We start from the raw sequence: 13,986 nt of genomic DNA on the forward strand, positions 1-13,986 counted from the left end.
TTCAATTTATACCAAATATGGAATATAGGATCTACAGTTAGGACATGAGAAGTTATCCCTATAGATGGAATTGTGTTCTCTTAAAAAAGTCATACGTTAAAACCCCAACTTCCAATGTTACTGTATTTGGAAGTTGTCCCTTTTGAGGTAATTAAAATTAGATAAAGTCATGACAATAGAGCCTTTAGGTTGGGACTAGTGGCTTTATAAGAAAAAGAAGAGAGAAAGACGTCTCCCTCTGCACCTTATAAGGACACAGGGAGAAGGTGGTGACCATTCACAAATCAGGGAGAGGGGTCTCACCAGGAGGAGAACTGGCTGACACCTTGATCTTGGATATGCTACCCTTCATGTGAGAAATAATATGCTACCCTTCATGTGGCTGTGTGAGCCACCCAATTGATGGTATTTGTTTTAGCAGACTGCTTAGATTAAGACAGTTATAAATATAGTTTAGGGATTCTACTAACCTAATTATGCATATTTTAATTTTAGATTCAAAATTCAATAACCGCTGTCAATAACTGAGAAAATATTCACAGATCTAACTGGATCTAAACATGACTGGAATTAAGGCATTTTTTTCTTCTGTCTTTCCTTTTAAAAAGGAATGAGAGGATGGTGTACTGGGCGGGGGCAGGGGACACTTTGTTTTTAAACTACTCTTGCAAGGCACAGACAGTACCCTACTTTTCTCTTCCTCTGTACTTTTTCATTCTTTGTATTTTCTTATAAGTAAAAGGTAGTTATAACAGAAGGAAATTCAAGCTTCAGGGTTTTTTCTGCTTTCTACCAATTCACCTTACAAATTGAAGAAACGGTACTTTGATTCGTTTTGGAATCATGATGAAATTTTATCTAGTTCATTATCTGAACTCATTATTTTAGCTCCTAACATTTACTGAGAATTTTTTTTGCCACAAGACCCTGTATCCAGGTGATAGGTGGTGGGACACAGCCAAGATAAAGAGATTGTTCTTGCTTTCTTCATTCTTGGATTCTATCACATCATATCTGTGACTAAAAGCCAGCTCTTTGTTAAGTATTACAACTTACAACTGAAAAAAAATGTGATTTTATTTATATTATTGTTTTCTCAATTTTTTTAGTGCACATAGAGAACACCAGTGTTTTGTCTGTGTAATCTTAGATCAAAGTGTTTATTTTTATCACTTAAAAGATAATTACGATAGAAGATTTAAGCATTGAAAAAATAAAACGATCTTTCAATCACCTAGTTAATATACTGGTACAATAAAGTACGGTAGAATAAAATTCTATAAATATACTAAAAATCTAAATTTTAAAAATCTTACATCTTCTGGTATACAGCTTCTTTGGTTTTATTTTTTCATTTGATAGAGTTTCTGGACCTGCTGAACAATTATAACCATTAATGATTGTCCTCTGATAAAAAACTTCTACATTTGGGAAAGTATTTATTACCTTAGTGTTTGTGAATATGTTGTAGAAATTGTATAATAAAGATGCATTTTATTGTATCCCTAAAAAATCCTACTACCTTACTTCCATTATGCTTTATTTTTGCCTTTTTTTTTTTCTGAATGTTTCGCTGTCTCTGTGTACCAAGCTCAAAGAGATTACATTTGACATGTCACTCTTTTATCAGAAAAACTAATTCTTTTTGGGTTTTGTTTATATTTTTACCACCTGGATGAAAAAATACTTAGGTTCAAAGAGGGCAGAGCCATCACATCTCTCTATTTCTCTGGTTCCCCCCAAATCAACACTTCTTTTTTACTGTGCCTTTGCATATGTCCTTATAACATGTTTATGGCACTGGAGTTTAGCTGGATTCACATCAGACTGACAGAGCATTGTTTTTAAAGTGAACTTCTGGTACTAGATGAGCGGGTGGCTCTTGCATACCATATTTTCTTGCCATTAGATATCAACAGTGACTTATGGATGACTCCACTGAAACTACTTTAGTAACTGAATGTGATGCCTGACAAGAGAGTCTCGTGTATCAGTAAACTAGAACAGTCTACCTTGAACAGGCTGATATTTTATTTATGCTGCACTCTCTTGGCTTCTCTAGGGAGAGTCTTTCTCAGTTCATTTTTTCCAATTATTCCATTGATTTTGGCAGGACCAAGGTACTCGGGCTAAAAATAGATCATGTGTATGACTTAATTTTTTAAGACCTTTGCACCAATTGAGAGTTGAGGACTTTTATTCATTGGACACAAAACCAGGTAATATTGCATGCTATAGTGCAGTGATATTTAACAATTGGGTATATAGGGTCACTCATGGGGCTTATTAAAGCATTCCTCACCTCCAGAGATTGTGACTCACATTGTTGTGGTAAGTTTGAAGGATATATATTTTAACATGAATTCCCAGAAGATTTTGGTGCAGGTTGCTGGATCAGTACTTTATAGAAAGCTAGCATGCTGGAGTAAGCACGATGATGCTAGATTAGTCAAACTCAGCTTTAATCTTAACTAAGAATTTCTAATATTGTAGGATTGCTATGAGTATTGAAAACCAGGCATAACCGTTCGGTAAGTATTATTTTGCTTCCGTTAGCTAGTATTTTGTTTAATCCAAACACCATACTTTAATCTAAACTGCTTAAAGCAAAGCTTCTTCTATTTAAGTTAAATAGATCTAGGGACTCTAAAAGCTGAAAGGCTCCTCTGATTAACAACAAAGACGTTTTCAAGAAAAGGGCTTTTACCTAACACTGTGTATGTTCCTCAACATAACACACACTATATTTTTATTGATACTTCCAGCTTCTTAATTTGTTCCAGTTCATTGAATTTTTATTTTTAAATATCTGGTGCTACAGATTTCTTTTACACAAGATTTAAGCATTTTAATTTTCTTGTCATCTTTGAAGAAATATATCAAACGATTCTCAAAATTTAGAACACACACAGAACAGGTGCAGCTTTATCTTTTGATTGGAATATATTTGACTTGCTATGAAGGGCAAATTAAGCCATCTTTCCAATGACTGAATTTGTGAGGACACAATAGTAACATGATAGTTCTTACCAGTAAGCAGAAATGATATGGTCACTTTTTATGCTTGGAAAAATAATGGTAAGAAGAGAGAGAATGGTATATCTAAAGCCTTTGAAAACTCCTTACTGGTTTGAATATTTATAACAAATATTATGATTAATATTTTTTGTCTGGCATAGGGAATTATCAACCTAAGTACATGGCCAGCAGTCAATGCTGAAATTCCTTGCAGAGGAAATCTGTATGATTTCATCTTGGAAAAAAAAAGTATTTACTCCCCCCAAAGATAAAATAACCTTGAAGATAAAAATAAGAAAAGTTTCAAAATACACTTGCACATTTTCTAATGAAATGACAAGGTTGTTTCCATTCTAGAAAGCATTTTTGACAATGTCCCATAGCTGAGGTTAATGACAATATCTTAAGGGCATGAGTCTTGAAGGCGAGTAGAGTTGGTTCAGGAAATTGAAGAAAAAAAAAAGGAGGGAAAAATATATAGAGAGAAGATGACAAGGTACAGGCACAAAAGAATAAAAGAATAAAAGTGAAAAAAGGTAATCAAGAATATGAACTACTCTAAAACTCAAATAAGAAGCCTATCAACCCAAAATGAGTCGTAAAAATGTGTAAACTCATACAACTAAATTTTTTGCAGATTATGTCCAAATAAATATTCAAATAACAACAAAAAGATGTGTCCAAACTTCTCCATTCTGAGCAATGGTAAATCAGTTGCTCTTACATGAAAACATTATTATTTACTGGTTTCCTAAGTAATCACTGTTGGGATTTGGTACAAAATATGAAGGTAGAAAGCGATTTGCATACTCCAAATAAAGAGCAACAATAGTGGGATGAAGCACTTCTCACTTGTTATTCCTCTTATTAATGAATAATTCTCCGCACTCCATCTAAAAAAGGAAATTGTTGTGTTTAGCTCTTTAGCCAGTTGACAAGTTCACATCCTTATAACGTACTTTGTGATTGACCTTAATCAAAATTACAATGGAGAATAGACTGAATTAAAAACAGAGAAAAAAACCTTATAAAGTTAGAAATCAGTAGAACACATTGTAATTTTACTTCTAGAGTTTTTCTGATATGCTGCCACTTATCATGCAATCATTGGAAGTCTCTTTATCTGCATCAAATAGAATTAGGTTCATCTAACTGAGTTAACAATACGGTTTAAGAATTTAAAAATCATGCTCATGTATATGATTTGATGAATATTTACAAAATATCATATGAAAAAGGTGATCTAACAAAGTCTTGGCAGAAGAGTCATGAGAAAACAAGAGCAATGAAGTGGGAAAGAATTATTTCTTTCAAGTTTATTCATTTATTATTTTTAAGAGAGAGAGAGCACAAGTGGGGTAGGGATAGAGCGAGGGAGAGAGAGAGAGAGAGAGAGAGAGAGAGAGAGACAGAATCCAAAGCAGACTCCAGGCTCTGAGCTGTCAGCACAGAGCCCAACAAGGGGCTTGAACTCATGAACCGTGAGATCATGACCTGAGACGAAGTAGGACGCCTAACCAACTGAGCCTCCCAGGTGCCCCAGGAATTATTCTTAAAAGTAAAGCATGTTGATTTTGGTCTTGAACAAGGGATATAAATCTATGCAGAACAGATAGGAGTGGTAGAATTATGACAGTGAGTTTGAAAATAAGCAATGTTCAAGTTTTCTAAAGTGGTGGTTGTGTTTTTGGACACAGATGAAAGTTCTTAAACAGAAAGGAAAACAAGAAGAGTTTTGAGTAGAATGATTGTGTAATGGCATATTATTTGAAGTAGATCATTTGTCACTTGTGGGAGGAACTAGAAGAGACTAACGAAACACTAAGGATTTGTTGAAGAGATAACGTAAATATGCAAAATAATCTGTTTAAGATACAATAATAGTCACAACCCATCCATAATGTCACCTTCATGCCTTCAATTGCTTACCTTTCCAGCTCACTTCTTGTATCTTCACTCCAATAATCCTTCAACTCCACCAGGACCTCCACTGCTTTTGTGCTGATCAACTTTTCACTGTCATTTACCCCTTTGATATTCTTGTTCCCCAGCTTGCGATATTTATGTTCTATAATCGATCATTTTATTTTAGATACCACTTTTTCCCTTTCTTTGGAATCCCTTGCCCTCTCTCACTGTGTAGTGTCACTTGGGAGGAAAGAAAAAAACAAAAAACAAAAAACAAAAAAACCTGTTGATTCAATCCAAATCTTTCCCTACTCTGAACATGTGCCAATGCTTCAAAATATGCCTGGAGAGCCTAAATGTCCATCAACTGATGAATGGATAAAGAAATTGTGGTTTATATACACAATGGAGTACTACGTGGCAATGAGAAATAATGAAATATGGCCCTTTGTAGCAACATGGATGGAACTGGAGAGTGTGATGCTAAGTGAAATAAGCCATACAGAGAAAGACAGATACCATATGGTTTCACTCTTATGTGGATCCTGAGAAACTAACAGAAACCCATGGGGGAGGGGAAGGAAAAAAAAAAAAAGTTAGAGTGGGAGAGAGCCAAAGCATAAGAGACTCTTAAAAACTGAGAACAAACTGAGGGTTGATGGGGGGTGGGAGAGAGGGGAGGGTAGGTGATGGGTATTGAAGAAGGCATCTTTTGGGATGAGCACTGGGTGTTGTATGGAAACCAATTTGACAATAAATTTCATATATAAAAAATGCCTGGAGAAAACCAAAGTACCTTAACAATTGGTACCACTTAAAAATAAAGATAAACATCAAGTCAATCAAACAACATTAACTTGTAATCATCTTCTACTTCACTAGTGCATTGACTCCCACTCAACATTCCCCTTTCACAGTCTCTTTATCCTAAATCCCCAATAACTCCTCCCAAGACTAGTATTTTCTAATAATTTTGTATATGAATTCTCTGAAAAAGTAAATGTAATCAAAAGGGGATCTTCTATGATCTAACAATCCAATCATATATTCTCCCTTCCCAACTCATCTTTAAAGCTATCTGCATAGTAGATTCCATACTGTCTCTCCTTATCAAAGATATCATTCTAGTAAGTTTCTACTGGTCTTTTTCCTATGTTTTCAATTTTTTTAAGCCATACTCTATAATTCCCTCCAGAATAAAAAAGTAAATTTCTCCTGTCTTAACAAAATGTCTTCCTTTTTCCACAATTTCCCCCATATCTATGCCTCATTAATTTGCTCTCCATTTCACTAACATTCCTCAAAAAGATGTATATAATGTCTCTTTCATATTCCTTTCCACCTATTAATTAATTTATTGAAATTGAGATACAAATGATATTAAAAAACTGCACCATTTGAAGTGTGCAAATACTGGGGTGCCTGGGTGGCTCAGTCAGGTAAGTGTCTGACTTTGGCTCAGGTTATGATCTCATGGTTAGTGAGTATGAGCCCCGTGTTGGGCTCTATGTTGACGGCTCAGAGACTGGAGTCTGCTTCAGATTCTGTGTCTCCCTCTCTCTCTGACCCTGTCCCACTGTCTCTCTCTCTCTCAAAAATAATTAACAGTAAAAAAAAAAAAATTAAAGTAAATAAAGGGTGCAAATAAATGAGCTTTAACAGCTTTAACACATGGAGACAGCCATAAAACTATCAGTACAATTCAGTGTTCTTGTGTGGTGCGCTACAAAGTTTCTTCATGATACCTGTTCCTCCTCTCCCGCCCCTTCCTATCTCTACCCTTCCCAGTGCCCCATGCCTAGACAGCCACTCCTCTTATTTTTGTTACTTAGATTAGTTTGGACTTTTATGAAATTTCATTTAAGTATAGAACCATAAAAATATAGTTATGTTATATATTATAAAATATATATATTATAAAATATAACCAAAATATATAATATTTTATCTTCTTTCATTCAACATAATTATTTTGAAATTTTCATATTATGGCACACACAAACAGTTCACTCATTTTTCACGTAGAGTGGTATTTATTGTAAAAAAAAATCACTATGCTTATTACAGACACTATTAACATTTGTGTACAATTTTTTTGTATGAAAATGTGCTTTTTATTTTTTTAGGTAAATACATAAGTAGGGAGTGATTAGAATATATAGGAGGTGTTTGTTTGACATTTTGAATAAATGCCAAAGTAGTTTCATGGGGGAGGTAACATTTACATTCTTATTACAAATGTTTGAGTTGTTAAGTTTTCCTCTTATTCCTAATTTGTTGAGTGCTTTTCTCAACAAAGAGTGTTGAATCTTGTCATATATATATATATATTTTTTTTTTTTTTTTTTTTCTGCATCAATTGAGACGATCATAGTATGAATCAGTAGATGCATGTGAGAAAACAATTCAATACCAGGGAAATAACCACCGAAAAGGATTGTAGGGAATGCCATGGCATCACACAGGGCCAGTAATAGCTCACATTACCACCAGCCAGACTGGAAAACTTCATAGTTTCTGGGTCAATGGGTACTGGAGCAGAAAGGATCTTGCCTGGGTATTGGGGAAAAAATAAACATAGACTTTGATACTTTTTAATATCGTCCCAAGAGAAAGAGAGAGAGCCTATTTGAAAAAAAAAGTCAAAAACTTCCCAAGTTTCAAGAAAGAAACAAACTTACAATTCAAAAAGCTCAACTGATTTTAAGTAAGAAAAGAAGAGAGAGATCCTACCAAGACCCATTGTAATCAAACTATCCAAAGTTAGAGAGACTCACCAGATAGAAGAGAGCTCCTATTAGATTATCAGCAGGATTTCTTGGTGGAAATCTTGTAGGAAAGAACTGAGCAGGATGACATATTAAAAGTACTAAAAGGGAAAAACTGTCAACCAAGAATACACTGTATCCTTCAAATTCCAGCTGCCTTAGTTTTCTCTTACTCATCCTCAGCTCCGTAACTCAGGGAGTATGGTTGGGTTCAACCATGGCCTCTTTTTCCTGAGCTAAAACTGGGAAAGTCTCAAATCAGTAAGCTCTGACAATAAAACTCATCTCTTTTGTTTCTTTTCACTCAAAAAGATTAATTTTCATTGGGTGATCAACAGTGTCTTTAAAATGAATGTTTCATGTATTTTGCTTGTGTTTTAGGTGTTTCAGGCAAATGGATAAGTCCAGTCCCTGTAAAAGTTGCATTCTTTCTTAAACTCATTGCACTTAGGTTCTTACCCAATATTTCAATCAATGCTTTATTGAAACTGTTCTTTTCAAGTTCACCATAATCTCCATATTTCTGGATCTAATGACCATTCTCATTTACTTCATTTCACATTGGCATTTGACACAATTCTTTTTCCTTACTTTGTTTTGTTTTATTTTTTATTCCTAAGGATGCACATTACCATTGTTTTCTCCTATCTCACTAGATACTCTTTCTAGTATTTGTGTGTGTGTGTGTGTGTGTGTGTGTGTGTGTGTGTGTGTGTGTGAAATTCCTGGACGGTCTTCAAATTCCTGGAAAATCCCAGATTCAGTTACACATACTTTTTTGTAGTCCAACTAAACCTGTTCCCTGGATAACTTCATTTAATCTAACAGCTTCAGATGTCTTTTATTTGCTGATACTCCCAAACATGTACATAAAAACTATATCAATGCTCAAACTCCTAACTTCCTGCTCAACATCTCTACAAACATGTCTAATAAATATCTCAATATCGTAATTATCAAGACTGAACTCTTGATCTTAACTCCCAAACCTGGTCTCCTTCCTCCTCTCTGGATCCTCTCCCCCAAACCTTGCTCTTCAGTTGATGGCAAAACATCCCTTATCCTTCCAGGTGCTTAGGTCAAAATTTTTGAGCTAATCTTAGATTTCTTTTTCTTTTCTTTTTTTTTCTTTTCTCTCACACCCACATCCGATTAAAAACCTTGCTATCTATGACTTTTTAAAAGATGCATAATTTGCTCATTTCTCTGTTTCTACAGCTACTGGTTTAAGCCACTGCCCATTGCTCACTTGGAGTCCTGTAATATCCTCCTAATTAACATTTTTTTAAATATACATTTCTGTAACGTTTATTCATTTTTGAGAGACAGAGACAGAGCGAGACTGGGGGAGGGGCAGAGAGAGAGGGAGACACAGAATCAGAAGCAGGCTCCAGGCTCTGAGCTGTCAGCACAGACCCGGAGGCGGGGCTTGAACTCAGGGATCCTGAGATCATGACCTGAGCACAAATCGGATACTTAAGGGACTGAGCCATGCAGGCATCCCTCCTCCTAATTAACATTTCCGCTCCTACTCTAGCTGTTACCCCAGGATATCTCATTATCATGGCAGCCCAAGTGATCCTGGTAACTGTGTGCTTTCTGTGGCCTATTAGGAATAGAAACCAAAACTCTCAGAATGGTATTCCTGGTTGTATAACTTACCCGGAAACCCTGCTGGTCAGTTTATCTCCTACTTCCGTCTTGTTTGCTCAGTATTCTTGTGTGTGTGTGTGTGTGTGTGTGTGTGTGTGTGTGTGTGTGTGTTTCTGAGAGAGATTGGAGAGAGAGAAAAAGAGAGAGAATGAGCGGGGTAAGGGCTGATTGAGAGACAAAGAGGATGCAAGCAGGCTCCGTGCTATCAGCGCAAAGCCCCATGCAGGGCTCAAAGTCAGGAACAGTGAAATCATGACCTGGGCCAAAGTCGAACACTTGGGGCCCCTGGGTGGCTCAGTCGGTTAAGCGACCGACTTTGGCTCAGGTCATGATCTCGAGGTCCGTGAGTTCGAGCCCCGCGTCGGGCTCTGTGCGGACAGCTCAGAGCCTGGAGTCTGTTTCAGATTCTGTGTCTCCCTCTCTCTGACCCTCCCCAGTTCATGCTCTGTCTCTCCCTGTCTCAAAAATAAATAAATGTTAAAAGAAAATTTAAAAATTTCAAAGTTGAACACTTAACCAACAGAGGCACCCATCCTTGCTCAGTATTCTTCAGACACGCTGGTTTGTTTACCTTATGTCAACCATGTCAGTTATGGTTCCTCCTTAAGACATTTATATTTGCTGCTTTTCCTGCTTGTGAAACTTTCCTTAAATACATACCTTCCTAACTTCTTCACTTCCTTCAAATATGCTCAAAAAGAAAAAGAAAAACCACAGTAGGCTTTGGTATAGGCAAGGGACTGTAAAATTAGAAAATCCAAACCATTTTTAATTAGTAGCAGGAATGCCCAGACCTTTCCCTGAATGGAGACATCATCTTTATTATATTAGACAGCAAACACACTTACCACTACTCTGGAGAGAGACACCATATCTTCTAAAGCTGTCCAATATTCAAGAATCCTTGAAAAGATAGTCTGAAGCAAATCAATCAGTATCTCTATTCTCAACAAATGAATACATGCCAGATGTAAGGAAAAAAAATCTAACAATAATTAATATAAAGGAGTCCTCCACATTAACATAAGAAATAAATAAAAATTTAAAAGGAAGATTTGGAGGAAATAATAGCACTATTAATGAACAATACCCCTTCAAAAAGCATAGTAGCATTAGTCAAAGGAAAAGTAAATATTAACAACAAGAAGAATTTGGGCTCCTAGGTGGCTCAGTCAGTTGAGTATCTGACTTCCACTCAGTTCATGATCTTGGGGTTCGTGAGTTTCGAGCCCTGCATTGGGCTCTGTGCTGACAGTTCAGATCTTGGAGCCTGCTTCGGATTCTGTGTCTCCCTCTCTCTGTGCCCCTCCCCTGCTCACACTCTGTCTCTCCCTCTCTCTCTCTCTCTCTCTCTCTCAAAAATAAATAAACACACACAAAAAAATCAAGAACTATTTCACACCTATCAAAATGACAAAGGTGAAATTTATCTGATAATATTGTGTGTCAGTAAGGAGTCATGAAACAAAATATTTATACACTGTTGTTGATTATAGAAGTATAAATCAATACAATCATCTTTTTTCAAAAACAAAACACTTAATAAATATAAAATGAGCTTTTTAAAATGTCTATATACATATGCCCATAAAATTTCCAAGCATAATGAGACATGTAACTGCATGTTCACGAAAACTGGAAAAAAATTGAAACCACTCTAATGTACATACGAAGAGTGGAGGATATATTAGTATATTATTTAGTGTGATTGGGCTGTCGTAACAAAATAGCATAGATTGAGTGGCTTAAAGGACAGAAATTTTATTCCTCACAGTTATGGAGAATAGAAACACAAGATCAAGGTTTTGTCTGGTTCAGTTACTGATGAGGGTTCTCTTCCTGACTTGCAGATGACTGCCTTGTCACCATGTCCTCATATGGCCTTTCCTTAATGCATTCACATGGAAGGAATAAAGTCTTGTCTTCTTTTTCTTATAAGGCCACTGGTCCTATATAAGTTCCCACCCTATGACTTCATTTAACTTTTATTATCTCCTAAAGACCAAATACAACCAAATTCCAACCACAGTCAAATTGGCTTTTAGGGCTTCCACAGACGAATTGGGAGGGGAGATACGTTTCAGTCGATAGCATATACTTCACAGTAATAAAAATGAAGGAAATAGTACTATAGTACTACATGTAAAAAGGTAAAGGTAGATATAGCCCATATATATAGTTTTGAAAGAAATAAGCACATTTCAGAAAAATTCATATATTGCCATTAAGATTCAGTTAAAACCACATAAAGCTTTATGTATGTTTAAAGAGATATACATATGTACAATAAGCACTAAATTCAGGACAGTGCTTATCCGTGTTGTGGTAAGAGGGAATTGTATCCGGGAGGATAACAGGACTTCAAGTGTATTTTAAGTATTTGGTTAGTATTCAAACATTAATTGTATATTTTTGTTTATCTTTAATTATTTTATTTTATTTTAAAAAAGGGTTTATTTATTTATTTTGAGAGAAAGAGAGAGAGGCAGAGAGAAAAGGAGAGAGAGAGATAATCCCAAGTAGGCCCTGCACTGTCAGCGCGGAGCCTGACACGGAGTTCGAACTCACAAACCGTGAAGTCACGACCTGAGCCAAAATCAAGAATCAGACGCTTAGCCAACTCAGTCACCCAGGCACCCCTATCCTGAATTATTTTAATAGAAAGCTAAGTCTGGATAGCACTAAAATAAATATGAAAACAACTATACAGTAAAAAGACATTTTCCTTCCTGTCCTCCAAAATAACCAAGTCTTGTTAAATTGTTCCCTTGCCTCAAGAACATACCCCACCCCTCGGGTGTTTTTGTTTGTTTGTTTGTTGTTTTTTCTTTGGTGTGTGTGGGATGCAGGTTTCTTATTTTTTTAATAAGTAAATAACTAAAACTTCTCCTTATTATTTGTGAATGCTCAAGAACATTGAAAACAATGAAAATAGTCATCCAAGGATGAAGTGGATAAACATAATCCACCAAGCCTAAGGTAAGGGTGGACATCAGTTGGTCCCATGGAAGTAGACTCTGGTGTCCTCAAGTGTGGAGAAACATGACCTCCAGGGTTAAAATGGTAGTGACTGGCTAACCGAGTGTTACCCTGGGCACAAGATCACTAAGCCAATGCAGAAGTTTCCAATAGGCCAGAGTCTGAACTTCAACTAATCCCATCAGTTTTGATCACAGTCATTTTAGTAGTGATCAAATGGGTAGAAAATAGTACTTGAATATTTACTCAAATTAAGTTGTCTTTCCAGTTTTCATTTTCTTTCAAAACTAATACAGCATATGTTGTTGTTGTTGTTGTGGTTGTTTTCACATCCATATTTATGGATTAAAATTTAAGCCCCTGCCGACAACTCAGAGCCTGGAGACTGCTTCCAATTCTGTGTCTCCCTCTCTCTCTCTCTGCCCCTCCCCCACTGGCACTCAGTCTTTCTCTCAAAAATAAAATGAAAACATTAAAAAAAAAAATTGTTTAAATGTAGCCACATTGTCATTTACCCAAAATAACCATAAATATAACCTGTGATTTCCGTTTTATCTATAGCTATTTTCCATGATCACCTGCTACATACCTCTTGGAGAAGTCATTTAATACTAAGTTTGCATATTATTTTAATGACTATATGTCATCAGCTACAGATGACATATATTTAAGATATTTAAGATATTTTGATGACTACTTGTTTTTGCATTATACTTTGAAAAGTAATTTATACTTTTCATATACATCAAAAAATAAAGACGTTTTGAAACATTTGTTATGTATCTACAGACTAAAGGTACTGCCAGAATATATATAGTCAGCAATTCATTTTCTACTTTTACAAGCTTTTATTTATCATGTTAGTTTGGGCTGAATCTGCTGCCTCTCCTTCTCATCTCTCTTCTGCCTTATATTTCAAGGATATCATCAGGACTTGTAAAGTTCTAAAGACACCACTGAGTTATTGCTCTAAATAATCTCTTCTCTCTAAAAGAACTTATTCACAGATACCAAATGAGAACGTGCCCTTTATAAAATGTAACTTGATTTTACTAAAAAAGGACAAAAAGAATTCCTCATATTCTTGCTATAAAAATATGACTAAAGCAACGAGAAATGTTTTTAAACCTCCACTCATTTAGTAGTTCTCTTCTTGATAATGAGTAAAAATGCAGTCCTGTGGAATTTGTGTTTAAAGAGATGTGTTCAAGAGTGTGTGTATATATATATTGTGTGTATATATATATGCATGTGTAATTACACAAATTAGAGTTCTGAATAATAGTATCATTACTTTAAGAGACTACTAAGAAAATAAATGGTGCCTGTTTTCTACTTATAATTTCTGAATGTCCTAGGCATTTATCAAGACACATTCACTAATTTTGGAGTTAAATTGAACAATCTTTTTAAATTACCATGATCTTTAAAAATCTGTAGAAGTAATTCTTCTCTATTTAATCTAACTAAAAGACCTCTTGGTAAACAGTAATATTGGTTGGTAAATAGTATATAAATCTATAAATCTATAAATCTTGGTAAAGAGTATATACATCTAACTAAAAGACCTCTTGGTAAAGACTCAAGATCTCTTGGTAAATAGTATGAAAAAAAATTATTCAAACAATACTTATGAAAATGTCTGTGATTTCTTAATACA

Source organism: Panthera onca, chromosome B1 (assembly GCF_046562875.1).
Source record: "Panthera onca isolate mPanOnc1 chromosome B1, mPanOnc1 haplotype 2, whole genome shotgun sequence".
Lineage (NCBI taxonomy): Eukaryota > Metazoa > Chordata > Mammalia > Carnivora > Felidae > Panthera > Panthera onca.